Source organism: Pseudophryne corroboree, chromosome 8, assembly GCF_028390025.1.
Source record: "Pseudophryne corroboree isolate aPseCor3 chromosome 8, aPseCor3.hap2, whole genome shotgun sequence".
NCBI classification, from domain to species: Eukaryota; Metazoa; Chordata; class Amphibia; order Anura; family Myobatrachidae; genus Pseudophryne; species Pseudophryne corroboree.
In genome coordinates, this window is record NC_086451.1 from 177,674,669 (window position 1) to 177,689,822 (window position 15,154).

Consider the following 15,154-nt stretch of genomic DNA (forward strand, 5'->3'; position numbering starts at 1 on the left):
ACCAAATCCAGCAGTCTTCTGCCACCTGATACTTATTCCAGTGTCATCTGCTGATGTAGCTATGTTTATTTACCCTGTACTTGTCCTATATTGTCGTCAACTGTAAGTTGCTGTTTTCCTGTTTGATTATTTGTTTATGTACTCTGTAGTTGGGCACTGCGGAACCCTTGTGGCGCCATATAAATAAAGGATAATAATAATAATAATAAATAATATAATATATAGCAGTACGGTACAGTAGGCCACTGCTCTACCTACCTCTGTGTCGTCAAGTATACTATCCATCCATACCTGTGGTGCATTTTAGAAAAAAACATGTCTCGGCAGAGCAATCTATAAATCCATAATTTTTCAGACAGCAACAGTGGGTATTGTAATAGTCACCCAATCCATCACTTTTATAGGGTTACATGCACCCACATGCTACAGCCTGTCTCAATAATTTTACTGTCACGCTATGTGTGTTTGCGTTTTTATTTGGGTATTTTTTGTTGTTGTAGAACTACAGGTACCAGCAAGCCTGTTATTTCCCCGCCTGCTGGTACTTGAGGTTCTCCAAGTACCAGCAAGCGGGGGAGGCTTGCTGGGCCTTGTAGTTCCACAACAAAAAAAACAATATTCTTTTTTTACACACATGGCTATCAGCCCGGCACCCACCACCCAGGGGTGCTGGGGACAGCCTCGGGCTTCACCTCTGGCCCTTGGGTGCCTCGAGGGGAGGAACCTCTTGATTTAAGGGGTCCCCACTCCTCCAGGGAACCCCGGCCAGGGGTGACTAGTTGGAGGGGTAATGCCAGGGCCGCAGGGACCTACATAAAAGTGTCCCCCGGCTGTGGCATTATCTCTCTGGCTAGTGGAGCCCGGTGCTGGTTTTAAAAATATGGGGGACCCCTACATCTTTTGTCCCACGTATTTTTGGAACCTGGACCGTTCTAAGAGCCCGGTGCTGGTTGTCTAAATACGGGGAACCCCTGTCCAATTTTTCCCCCAGTATTTAAATAACCAGGACCGGCTCAAAGAGCCCGAGGCTGGTTATACTAAGGAGGGGGGACCTCACGCATTTTTTTTTAACCCATTCAGACCCTTCTCCTTTAAGTTAATGGAAGCCCTGGACAACAAAATTGCATTCATGTCCTCCTCCCTCACCCTTCCCAGTCCCAAACACTCATTTTTTTTTTCTTTAAAAATGTATAATATATAACAAGAACAATGAGCAGGCAGGCAGCGGGCATTGGCGGCATCGGACTGAGATAGAAATTAGTGGTGGAGGGCTAGGTCAGTTGATTGTGGGAGAGTTTGTAAGCCATTGGCGGTGGCAGCGGGTATCGGCTCAGAGGCAGTAGCGGGCATTGGCTAAGGGTCATCGGCAGGATTCGGCGGAAATTATGGCTGTAGTGCCTCACTAGCCACTGACCTCACCGCACGCCACTGTGGGACAGATGTAACAAGCAGAGAGAGGTAGATTTGGGAGGGGGAATGTCCTAGCATAACTGTTAATTGCAGTGTAATACTGTAATTCAGCTGTGCAGCATTTGTGGCTAAATGTCAAAGAAGCCAGTATTTACCCTGCATGCAAAACAATAAATGTATTTGAACATACCTCCCAACTATACCAATTTTTGCAGGACAGTCACTTTTTTTGGGAATGTCCAGCTAACCCAAACAACCCCCCCCCCCCCCCCCCCTGTGGGAGCCGCAGTGTCCCATAGTCATGGGGAAGGGGGGGGGTGGAAGGCTCCCTGTAGCTTGTTGCTCTGCAAATATGCACATTGTGACGTCACAAATCCTCCCACAAAACGCCGGGTCCCTCCAGTGTTTTTCCGGACACTCCCTAGAAACATTCAGTTGCCACCCACACAAACACCCTCTTCTTGTCAATCTTCTTGTGATCTCCGGACCGTCGCACTTACGCATTGTGGCGCATACGCATGTGCAGTGCAGACCTGATTGCCCGCTGGGTGAAAATAAATTGAAGCGATCTGGTCTGAATAAGCCTCAATGTCTATTCACGGGAGACAGAGGGGCTGGGGCATGGCCAGCAGCTCACAGAGCACCTATAATGACAAAAATGGGAGACATGGCTCATGATCGCGATATACCTGCGAAGGTACGCCCTCTACTGATTGACAGGCAGAGGCATTCGCATTTTCTGCGGGGCACCCGGAGAAAATGTAGGCACACGCACAGGATGGACCCTGCGTATATGCCCCCATCCTCTTCATAGTTTTTGCGGTTGGAACGCGTATTACGATCCAAACTGAATTAGGCCCTATGTCTTATATACACGAGCAGTGTGAAAATGGGGGTAATTCGATGGGGGTAATTCCAAGTTGATCGCAGCAGGAATTTTGTTAGCAGTTGGGCAAAACCATGTGTACTGCAGGGGAGGCAGATATAACATGTGCAGAAAGAGTTAGATTTGGGTGAGTTATTTTGTTTCTGTGCAGGGTAAATACTGACTGCTTTATTTTTACACTGCAAATTAGATTGCAGATTGAACACACCACACCCAAATCTAACTCTCTCTGCACATGTTAAATCTGCCTTCCCTGCAGTGCACATAGGTGGTCATTCCGAGTTGTTCGCTCTGTAATTTTCTTTGCATCGCAGCGATTTTCCGCTTAATGCGCATGCGCAATGTTCGCACTGCGACTGCGCCAAGTAAATTTGCTATGCAGTTAGGAATATTACTCACGGTTTTTTCATCGTTCTGGTGATCGTAATGTGATTGACAGGAAGTGGGTGTTTCTGGGCAGAAACAGACCGTTTTAGGGGCGTGTGGGAAAAAATGCTACCGTTTCTGGGAAAAACGCGGTAATGGCTGGAGAAACGGAGGAGTGTCTGGGCGAACGCTGGGTGTGTTTGTGACGTCAAACCAGGAACGACAAGCACTGAACTGATCGCACTGGCAGAGTAAGTCTCGAGCCACTCAGAAACTGCACAGAGATGTCTTATCGCAATATTGCAAATCTTTCGTTCGCAATTTTAAGATGCTAAGATTCACTCCCAGTAGGCGGCGGCTTAGCGTGTGCAATGCTGCTAAAAGCAGCTTGCGAGCGAACAACTCGGAATGAGGGCCATGGGGGGTAATTCTGAGTTGATCGCAGCAGGATTTTTGTTAGCAGTTGGGCAAAACCATGTGCACTGCATTTACGAACAGATGATTTTTTATATAAATTTTAAAATGTTAGTAAATGTTGGGCTTCCAGGTTGAAAAAAAAACACACATCGATTAAGATCGATCTTAAATAGACCCCTGGGTTTTAAGGATAACCATGGTTGAGTCCAATGGTTAATTCACATTGACCGAAGTTCTAATTAAGTCACCTGTGCTCAAGCATGTTATCCTTAAAATCTGGATTGCAATGACAGCATTTGGGAACTATGCCTAAGGGTTTAATTTTTACATTTATCCACTGACCATAAATCTACCTACAATATCCCTGTAACTGTTATGATTACAGTATTTCACTAAATAATTTAATTTGCTGAACCTTCTGTAAAAAGAAATATTAAGATGCTGTAATTCCCAGATGCAGCAAATTTGTTAGCTAGTGGGCAAAACCATGTGCACTGCAGGGATGGGGGGGGGGGGGGGCAGATATAACATTTGCAGAGAGATTTAGGTGGGTTATATTGTTTGTGTGCAGGGTAAATACTGGCTGTTTTGTTTTTACACTGCAATTTAGATTTCAGTTTGAACACACCGCACCAAAATCTAACTCTCTCTGCACATATTATACACCCCCCCCCCCCTGCAGTGTACATGGTTTTAGCTAATAAATTTGCTGCTGTGATCAGATCTGAGTTAAGCCCTATGTATTTGGCACTGGCAATGGGTTAGAGGCCTTGCTGTAGAGCTCACACCTTTCTTGTCATGCATTGTAATATTTCCTATGTCCTGATGTTGTGCTCTCTGCTCCATCCAAGTAAACAGCAACTAACGTTCTAAATGTATACACAACCACCCCCACACCACCGTGTGTGGACTGGTGTGTATACCCCTGGGCGCTGGTTCCTACCAGGAAGATGGAGATCAAATATCAATGCGGACTGCTGCTCCTAATAAAGGATAATTGCAATCCTCACAAAAACCAAAAGAAAACACACTGACTACAGGGGTGTGACACCCTGTAGAAAATCAAGAGCGCTGTCCGCACTGATAAAGGAGACTATTTACTATACAATTAAAATATTGACAATATCAAATTGTTAACAATTTTTATTAAAAATGAATAAAATTTATTAAGTAGTACAACCTGACTGGCCTTCAATCAGCCTATATAATGCGTAATTAATATCATGATATAGACAATTCATATACAACCATTATTATGGCTATGTGTTACTGAAATTATGAGGCTTAGAATTTGATGCAACTATAATTCATAATGTCCACTTGTTGGAAGATGAAAAGGCTATAAATGGCGTTCCAAACACTGAGTGTGTTTGGAGGTCCTCAGTTCTTTAAATGTTCCAATTTGAACATGTGTGCACACATATAGCAATTTAATGAATAGTTACCATCCACGGATAGTATGGGTTCACCTCCAGGATAATGAATTAATGCTGTGACAGTCCTCAAACTGAGGAAGCCGCTGAGAGGACTTAGAAGGCGGAGAAACGCGTTTTTGAGTGACCGGTACCCAGGATATTCATCTCCAATCACCGACTGAAATACCGTCGTGTGGTTTGATACCTATCAGTGCACCTGCAATTTGGGCTGACTGCCAGCAGAGGGAGCCCGAGCACTGTGGATGAGTCCCCACTGACATCTTCTCCAGATATTCTGCAACTGACGGTCAAGCACCAGCAGAGGGAGTTTCTGAATTCGGGACTGTCACAGCATTAATTCATTATCCTGGAGGTGAACCCATACTATCCGTGGATGGTAACTATTCATTAAATTGCTATATGTGTGCACACATGTTCAAATTGGAACATTTAAAGAACTGAGGACCTCCAAACACACTCAGTGTTTGGAACGCCATTTATAGCCTTTTCATCTTCCAACAAGTGGACATTATGAATTATAGTTGCATCAAATTCTAAGCCTCATAATTTCAGTAACACATAGCCATAATAATGGTTGTATATGAATTGTCTATATCATGATATTAATTACGCATTATATAGGCTGATTGAAGGCCAGTCAGGTTGTACTACTTAATAAATTTTATTCATTTTTAATAAAAATTGTTAACAATTTGATATTGTCAATATTTTAATTGTATAGTAAATAGTCTCCTTTATCAGTGCGGACAGCGCTCTTGATTTTCTACAGGGTGTCACACCCCTGTAGTCAGTGTGTTTTCTTTAAGTAAACAGCAATGTAGCGTGGCTATCAAAGAGCGTGAAGATTGCAGATTTCCTGGGATTAATGCTAAAGAATGCTATTATAGAGGCTGCTGCTTTAATTCAAGTGTCACTGGGGTTAAATGGTGTTTTTACCTTAAAAACACAGGTAGAGTATACAGTACAGTGGTAGAGTGGGAGCATGTAGTGCTATTGATTACAGATTTGATGGAGCTTAAACATGGATAAGGTCCATAGCTATAAGAGTTTATCTTGTGTATCCTTTATTCTTAGTCATGGTCAGATAAGATTAGAAAATACCATTTAAGTGGAAATTTCCTGTTAGCTGTTTTAGCTAAATTGCACCAGTTAAAAAAAAAAACTAAGCTGCTGTAATTCCTGGATGTTTCCTTACTGCATCAACAGGAAGTGACAAGAAACAATGTAATGTGGAACCGTACAGCAGAAGGGATTGCGGCTACCCCACAATAAGTGCAGCGGAATGTAAGAAGAGGAATTGTTGCTTTGACTGCAGCATTCCCGGGGTTAACTGGTGTTTCTTCAAGTCACAAGGTATGGAGCTGCTGTATTGTTACTCGCAAGTCAGTAGTTGTATGATGCTCACACCTGTTAAGCTGGATACACACAGAATGCCCTACACAGGGGGTGAAATGAGCGCCCCCCCACCCCCCGTACGCTCAGTACACATCACGCTGTGCTGAGCGGGGGGAGAGATGTGTGCTGAGCAGTTCGCTCAGCACACATCTCTCCCCAAAATTGGGCCGTGAATACGGACCTTTAAACTGGATCCACACTTAGATTATCTGTCCAATTTTTTTTTTCTAGTTGAAACAAAATTATGCTAATATGTGGCAGCAAATGACAATTGACCATTTGCTCACAAACACTGGAAAACATCCAAAAATGGTCATTTAGATAAATTGGTTAAATCCATTTCATTTAGCTAATTTATCCAAACTACCTTTATTGTATCTTTGTGGGTGAATGATGTGTGGGTCAGTGTTGAGGGTGGTGGAGGAGATGGGTAATAGGCACAGCAGGGTGTGGACAGTCAAATAGTGTGCTTAGAGGTTCAGAGTCATTGTATGAGACTCTGGCAACAGTGACTTGATGAGTCTGGTGTCCATAGGGTGAGACGCACTAACCTTTTTATGCTATTGAAATAGTTCTCCTCCTGACCGACGCAGTTCCTTGCTCCGAGGTTGGTGTATTGTCCTGTTGCAGCGCCTCTCCACTGTGGTCACAGTGAGCTGTGTGGTGTTGCTGGCGCATGCCAATCTCCCCCCAACCTCCCTCTGGCATTTCAGACCTACGTACGCATGATGGGATCTTGTATGATATGCGCGTGTGCTGTAGAGATGAAAGTGGCGGTGAGGATGCAGATCGTGAGATGGGGAAACTTTGTTGACTGTTAGCGAAGGGGAGCACTGGGCAATCCGAGTTGCAAAGAGGGCAGCAGAAGAGGTTATTGCATGTGCACTGGTGACAGGTCCATCCTTGGTGGCTAGCCTCAGTGGTAAAGGGGTACATGAGCTAGTGTCCCTTGGTCAGCCATGTACCATGGCCACCTCCCTACCTCCTATATATTCTCCCTAATCTGTCACTTTGTTACGGTCTGCTGCTGGCACTGGTGTATCGTCCTGCAGATGCCGTCTCCGCCCATTGCTGTGACTTCCCCCAGAGTTAGCCACACAGAGTGACAGATCTGGGAAAATATATAGGAGATCATTACTTTCACTTGCAGCCTACCTTATTTTTTTGCAGCCTAGCATGCTCCTGACCCCTTCTCTCACTAATACTTATACAACATTCATGAACTCATCTTAAGGTTTCTTTATTATTCACTTCCTGTTGATGCAGTAAGGAAACATCCAGGAATTACAGCAGCTTAGTTTTTTTTTTTTTTTTTAACTGGTACAATTTAGCTAAAACAGCTAACAGGAAATTTCCACTTAAATGGTATTTTCAAATTTATTAGCTAAAACCATGTACACTGCAGGGGGGGGGGGGGGTGTATAATATGTGCAGAGAGAGTTAGATTTTGGTGCGGTGTGTTCAAACTGAAATCTAAATTGCAGTGTAAAAACAAAACAGCCAGTATTTACCCTGCACACAAACAATATAACCCACCTAAATCTCTCTGCAAATGTTATATCTGCCCCCCCCCCCATCCATGCAGTGCACATGGTTTTGCCCACTAGCTAACAAATTTGCTGCATCTGGGAATTACAGCATCTTAATATTTCTTTTTACAGAAGGTTCAGCAAATTAAATTATTTAGTGAAATACTGTAATCATAACAGTTACAGGGATATTGTAGGTAGATTTATTGTCAGTGGATAAATGTAAAAATTAAACCCTTAGGCATAGTTCCCAAATGCTGTCATTGCAATCCAGATTTTAAGGATATCATGCTTGAGCACAGGTGACTTAATTAGAACTTCGGTCAATGTGAATTAACCATTGGACTCAACCATGGTTATCCTTAAAACCCAGGGGTCTATTTAAGATCGATCTTAATCGATGTTGGGCTTCCAGGTTGAAAAAAAAACACACATTTACTAACATTTTAAAATTTATATAAAAAATCATCTGTTCGTAAATGCAGTGCACATGGTTTTGCCCAACTGCTAACAAAAATCCTGCTGCGATCAACTCAGAATTACCCCCCATGGCCCTCATTCCGAGTTGTTCGCTCGCAAGCTGCTTTTAGCAGCATTGCACACGCTAAGCCGCCGCCTACTGGGAGTGAATCTTAGCATCTTAAAATTGCGAACGAAAGATTTGCAATATTGCGATAAGACATCTCTGTGCAGTTTCTGAGTAGCTCGAGACTTATAGGCCCTACACACTTGGCGATATTCTGAAAGATATGAACGATCTCGATCATAAATGAACGAGAACTCGTTCATATCTTTCAGTGTGGAGACTTAAGCGATGAACGATGCGCGTCCCCGCGCTCGTTCATCGCTGGTCTCCCGTCGGCTGTGCATGCAGGCCAATATGGACGATCTCGTCCATATTTGCCTGCACTTCAATGCAGCCGGGTGACGGGGGGAGTGAAGAAACTTCACTCCCCCCGTCACTGCCCCCCCGCCGCCGGGTTGCTCGTCGGCCGTATCGGCCGTCGGGCACCTCGGCGGCGCATCGCCGAGTGTGTAGGGCCCTTTACTCTGCCAGTGCGATCAGTTCAGTGCTTGTCGTTCCTGGTTTGACGTCACAAACACACCCAGCGTTCGCCCAGACACTCCTCCGTTTCTCCAGCCATTACCGCGTTTTTCCCAGAAACGGTAGCATTTTTTCCCACACGCCCCTAAAACGGTCTGTTTCCGCCCAGAAACACCCACTTCCTGTCAATCACATTACGTTTACCAGAACGATGAAAAAACCGTGAGTAATATTCCTAACTGCATAGCAAATTTACTTGGCGCAGTCGCAGTGCGAACATTGCACATGCGCATTAAGCGGAAAATCGCTGCGATGCGAAGAAAATTACCGAGCGAACAACTCGGAATGACCACCTATGTGCACTGCAGGGAAGGCAGATTTAACATGTGCAGAGAGAGTTAGATTTGGGTGTGGTGTGTTCAATCTGCAATCTAATTTGCAGTGTAAAAATAAAGCAGTCAGTATTTACCCTGCACAGAAACAAAATAACTCACCCAAATCTAACTCTTTCTGCACATGTTATATCTGCCTCCCCTGTAGTACACATGGTTTTGCCCAACTGCAAACAAAATTCCTGCTGTGATCAACTTGGAATTACCCCATCGAATTACCCCCATTTTCACACTGCTCGTGTATATAAGACATAGTTTGGATCGTAATACGCGTTACAACCGCAAAAACTATGAAGAGGATGGGGGCATATACGCAGGGTCCATCCTGTGCGTGTGCCTACATTTTCTCCGGGTGCCCCGCAGAAAATGCGAATGCCTCTGCCTGTCAATCAGTAGAGGGCGTACCTTCGCAGGTATATCGCAATCATGAGCCATGTCTCCCATTTTTGTCATTATAGGTGCTCTGTGAGCTGCTGGCCATGCCCCAGCCCCTCTGTCTCCCGTGAATAGACATTGAGGCTTATTCAGACCAGATCGCTTCAATTTATTTTCACCCAGCGGGCAATCAGGTCTGCACTGCACATGCGTATGCGCCACAATGCGTAAGTGCGACGGTCCGGAGATCACAAGAAGATTGACAAGAAGAGGGTGTTTGTGTGGGTGGCAACTGAATGTTTCTAGGGAGTGTCCGGAAAAACACTGGAGGGACCCGGCGTTTTGTGGGAGGATTTGTGACGTCACCTCAATGGCTGAGTAAGTGCTGAGCTGTGCAGCTCTTGTGCACATGTGATCACACACCTGCACAGCAAATTTTCCCTTCCGCTGTAGGCGGCAACTACCTGATTACAGGGATGCAAAAAACACACCCTAGCGATCAGGTCTGAATTACCCACAATGTGCATATTTGCAGAGCAACAAGCTACAGGGAGCCTTCCACCCCCCCCCCTTCCCCATGACTATGGGACACTGCGGCCCCCACAGGGGGGGGGGGGTTGTTTGGGTTAGCTGGACATTCCCAAAAAAAGTGACTGTCCTGCAAAAATTGGTATAGTTGGGAGGTATGTTCAAATACATTTATTGTTTTGCATGCAGGGTAAATACTGGCTTCGTTGACATTTAGCCACAAATGCTGCACAGCTGAATTACAGTATTACACTGCAATTAACAGTTATGCTAGGACATTCCCCCTCCCAAATCTACCTCTCTCTGCATGTTACATCTGTCCCACAGTGGCGTGCGGTGAGGTCAGTGGCTAGTGAGGCACTACAGCCATAATTTCCGCCGAATCCTGCCGATGACCCTTAGCCAATGCCCGCTACTGCCTCTGAGCCGATACCCGCTGCCACCGCCAATGGCTTACAAACTCTCCCACAATCAACTGACCCAGCCCTCCACCACTAATTTCTATCTCAGTCCGATGCCGCCAATGCCCGCTGCCTGCCTGCTCATTGTTCTTGTTATATATTATACATTTTTAAAGAAAAAAAAATGAGTGTTTGGGACTGGGAAGGGTGAGGGAGGAGGACATGAATGCAATTTTGTTGTCCAGGGCTTCCATTAACTTAAAGGAGAAGGGTCTGAATGGGTTAAAAAAAAATGCGTGAGGTCCCCCCTCCTTAGTATAACCAGCCTCGGGCTCTTTGAGCCGGTCCTGGTTATTTAAATACTGGGGGAAAAATTGGACAGGGGTTCCCCGTATTTAGACAACCAGCACCGGGCTCTTAGAACGGTCCAGGTTCCAAAAATACGTGGGACAAAAGATGTAGGGGTCCCCCATATTTTTAAAACCAGCACCGGGCTCCACTAGCCAGAGAGATAATGCCACAGCCGGGGGACACTTTTATGTAGGTCCCTGCGGCCCTGGCATTACCCCTCCAACTAGTCACCCCTGGCCGGGGTTCCCTGGAGGAGTGGGGACCCCTTAAATCAAGAGGTTCCTCCCCTCGAGGCACCCAAGGGCCAGAGGTGAAGCCCGAGGCTGTCCCCAGCACTCCTGGGTGGTGGGTGCCGGGCTGATAGCCATGTGTGTAAAAAAAGAATATTGTTTTTTTTGTTGTGGAACTACAAGGCCCAGCAAGCCTCCCCCGCTTGCTGGTACTTGGAGAACCTTGGAGGGCTTTGTAAGCAAGTGTGAGAAGCTTGAAATGGATTCTGAAAGGGAAGGGGAGCCAGTGAAGGACTAGTAAGAGAGGAGAGGTGGACGTAGTGCGTTTGGTGAGGAAAATGAGCCGGGAAGCAGCATTGAGGATAGATTGGAGTGGAGAGAGGTATTTGTCAGGAATGCCAGTCAGGAAGAGATTACAGCAGTCCAGTCTGGAGATGACCAGTGAGTGGATAAGAGTCTTAGTAGCATCCTGGGTCAGAAAGGGTCTGATCCTGGAAATATTTTTTAGATGAAAACGGCAGGTTTGTGAGAGGTGCTGAATGTGTGGTTTGAAGGAGAGGGAGGAGTCAAGGATTACTCCAAGACAGCGCACTTGGGGGGTAGAAGAGATAGTAGTGCCATCAATAGATAATGAGATTGTAGGAGGTGAGGTTATGCGGGAGGGAGGGAAGATGATCAGCTCGGTCTTAGACATGTTAAGTTTAAGAAAGAGCTGGGACATCCAGGAAGAGATAGCAGAGAGACAGTTGGAGATACGAGTGAGGAGAGTAGGGGAGAGGTCTGGAGAGGAAAGATAGATTTGAGTGTCATCAGCATAGAGATGATATTGGAAACCAAAAGAACTAATGAGCTTACTTAGTGAGGACGTATAGAGAGAGAAGAGAAGAGGACCAAGGACAGAACCTTGGGGTACCCCTACAGTTAGTGGAAGTGAGGGGGAGGTGGAGTCATGAGAGGAGACAGAGAATGAACGGTCCGAAAGGTAGGACGACAACCAAGAGAGGGCTGTGTTACGCAGACCAATGGAGTGAAGGATTTGCAGTAGGAGAGGATGGTCCACAGTGTCAAAAGCAGCAGAGAGATCAAGTAGAATAAGTAGAGAGTAGTGTCCCTTAGATTTAGCAGCATGGAGGTCATTGCATACTTTTGTAAGGGCAGTTTCAGTGGAGTGGAGAGGACGGAAGCCAGACTGGAATGGGTCAAGCAGTGAGTGTGAGGAAAGAAAGGAAGTAAGGCGGTTGTAGACAATACGCTCAAGGAGTTTGGAGGCAAAAGGGAGGAGAGAGATGGGTCGGTAGTTGGAGAGAGTGTTTGGATCAAGGGTAGGTTTTTTAAGAATAGGAGAGATGAGAGCGTGCTTGAAGGCAGAGGGGACAGTGCCTGATGAGAGGGAGAGATTGAGAAGGTGGGAAAGATGGGAAAAAGCAGAAGAAGAGAGGTGGCAAAGGAGGCTGGAGGGGATTGGGTCAAGTGGGGAGGTGGTGAGGGGACAGGAACGAATGAGGGCCATGACTTCCTCTCCAGATGCATGGGAGAAAGATGACAGAGTTGGTGCGAGGGATGGGGAGGGTTGGTAAGGGTTGGGAGAAGGCTGGTTACTGATAGTCTGGTGTGATGTGATGTCCTGACGTATGGAGTCAATTTTGGATGTGAAGTAAGTGGCAAAGTCAAGAGCAGAGAGTGAGGAAGGGAGACGAGGTGGAGGTGGGCAGAGGAGTGAGTTGAGAGTGGCAAAGAGGCGCCGGGGGTTGGAAGACTGGGAGGAGATGAGGTTCTTGAAGTATGACTGTTTAGCAAGAGAAAGGGCAGCACTGAAGGATGAGAGCATAAGTTTGAAATGGAGGAAGTCTGCCTTAGAGCGTGATTTCCTCCAGTGTCGCTCAGCCGTACGTGAGCATTTTTGCAGATATCTGGTGCATTTGGTGTGCCAGGGTTGAGGTGTTAATTTGTGAGGGTGAATAGTGGTTGGTGGAGCAACAGAGTCAAGAGCAGAAGTAAGGGAAGCATTGTATGTGGAAGTGGCTTGTTCAGGGCATGAGAGAGAGAGAATAGGAGAGAGAAGTGAGTCAAACAGGGAGGAAAGGAATGTGGTGTCAATAGCTTCAATGTTACGCTTAGTGATGGTAGCCTTAGGAGGTAGAGATGGGGAAGTCGAGAGAGATAGGTTGAAGGAGAGCAGGTGGTGGTCAGAGAGGGGAAATGGGGAGTTGGAAAAATCAGAAATATCACAGCGGTGAGTGAAGACCAGATCCAGTGAGCTCCCATTCGCATGGGAGGGTGAGGAGGTCCACTGGGAGAGACCAAGTGAAGAGGTGAGGTTAAGGAGTTTAGAGGCAGGGGATTGTGTGGGGATGTCAATAGGGATGTTGAAATCGCCTAGGATAATGGTGGGAATGTCAGAAGAGAGGAAGTGAGGAAGCCAGGAAGCAAAGTTGTCGATTAATTTGGAAGCAGTGCCAGGGGGGCGGTAAATGACAGCTACTCTAAGATGGACTGGTTGGAAGAGGCATATGGCGTGGACCTCAACTGTAGAGAATATAAGGGATGGTTCTGGTGGTATGAGTTGGTAGGAGTAACTAGAAGGTAAAAGGACCCCAACACCACCCCCATGGCGACCCCCAGGTCGGGGTGTGTGTGTGAATGTAAGGCCCCCAGCAGAGAGAGCAGCAGCAGAAGTAGTGTCAGAGGGCGTAATCCAAGTTTCAGTAATGGCTAGTAGGTGTAGGGAGTTGGAAATGAAAAGGTCATGAGTGGGGACCAGTTTGTTATAAACAGATCTGGCATTCCAGAGGGCACAGGATAGGGGGTATGAGTTTGTGGGAGAGATGTGAATTAGATTTTCAGGGTTGCTGTAGCGATGAGGTGGGATTAAGTTTGAGGGCAGGGATGATGAGAGAGTAGTGATGGTACGGGTGCCTGAGCTAGGAGGGGAAACTGCAGGAGGTGGGCAGGGAGGGAGGTCAGTGTGATGTGGGTGGGGGTGTGGGGAGGTGACAGGGAAGGGAGAGAGGGAGCAGGGCTGAGTTGTGGGGTAGCAGGACCATGGGGCAGAGGTGAATGAAAGTGGGGTAACAGGAAAGGTGGGGGAAGGAAACAGAGGGATGGAGGGGAGACAGAGGAGGGGAGAGAGGAGGAGGTGGAGGAGACTAGGGGGGAAGGCTAAAGATACATTATTAGGTAAACACTGAGTGATGTGGGGAGTATAAGAAAACATTGACATAGTGTTAAGTAGGTAAATAGGTTGAGGGAAAGTGGAAGTAGGAGAGGAGACTGTAAGGCAATCCGAGCAGAAGAATTGCAGAAATGCAGGTGAGAAAAGCAGTGTAGGCTCAAGGGGTGTAGATTTAGTATGAAATGAGTCAAAAGCGTAGATAAAGTGGATGCAGAAAAGTATTTGGAGTGTAAGAAATGAAAGGATTGTGAGAGGTTTAAGAAGCAATGGTAATTATGTTAGATGTTTTAAGTGTATGCAGGTAAAATTGCATTGGTGCAGCTGTGCTTAAAAAACAAAATTACAATAATACAGATACAGGCATTTGTAGGTGAAATGGATGGTTTATGAAATGTCCAAGTAAGGTAGTTCTGTGCTATGTAATCAGATGCAACAATCAGGAGGTGAGTGATCTGAGGAGTAAGTGACTCACATTTGTTATTAGTTCTTCAGTTTTCTTTGTTTTGTTAGATTGGTGTGCTTCTGTTTTCCTTCTTTTTCACTTCGATTGAACGCTGATTGAACACTGCTGTTATGTGTCAATTTTATCACGCTTTGATAAAAATGCACGCTTAGATCAATAAATGCACAGCCAAATGGCTTTGCACAGCCTACACCATTGGACTTAAGTAGAAGACTATTACAAGTGAAACCAATAATTGAAATCTGTAACCACACCCCATCCCCTCAAATGCCAGGCAATAAATTACCTTAAAAACAACAACCAGGCATTCCACAAAGATTAAACTGGGTCTATATCATTCAAAACTTTAAAAAAGTACTTCAAAATCATATACTATGCAATAATGTTTCAATTTGCATTACCCAGCAGAATTAGCTTTGCATGTATAGATATAGTGCAGCAGAATATATTGGTGGTTGTAGTCAATTGTAATTACTCAGCAGAATTAGCTTTGCATATATAGATATAGTGCAGCAGAATATATTGGTGGTTGTAGTCAATTGTAATTACCCAGCAGAATTAGCTTTGCAAATATAGATATAGTGCAGCAGAATATATTGGTGGTTGTAGTCAGTTGTAATTACCCAGCAGAATTAGCTTTGCATATATATAGTGCAGCAGAATATATTGGTGGTTGTAGTCAATTGTAATTACCCAGCAGCAGCTCTACTGCACTCAACATCACCAGTGCTCACAATATATAGAATGCTATATACTAT